General features: G+C 26.3%; 1 pseudogene; it reads right to left on the bottom strand.

The window, feature by feature from the left end:
- LOC119588874 overlaps nt 1–259 on the bottom strand; it is a 24,330-nt pseudogene that overhangs the window by 22,975 nt on the left and 1,096 nt on the right.

The raw sequence follows: 259 nt of genomic DNA on the forward strand, positions 1-259 counted from the left end.
CACAAAACCCAAAAAATGTATCCTTTTTAAAAAAAATTTAAGGCTTTTAATTATGCCGGACTTAAGGGATAAATTTGGAAAACCCCTAGATCTATTGTTGGGTTTTTCCTTTTTTAATTTTTGTAAAACCCCCAAAATTTCCCCTTTTAAGAACCCCACACATTAGCAAAAACCCCTTTATTTTAAAATCCCCATATTTTTCATTTTTCCCCGAAAAAACAAAATTTTTTTATTTAAAATATAAAATTTTATAATAATA

The sequence above is a fragment of the Penaeus monodon genome, chromosome 24, assembly GCF_015228065.2.
Source record: "Penaeus monodon isolate SGIC_2016 chromosome 24, NSTDA_Pmon_1, whole genome shotgun sequence".
NCBI classification, from domain to species: Eukaryota; Metazoa; Arthropoda; class Malacostraca; order Decapoda; family Penaeidae; genus Penaeus; species Penaeus monodon.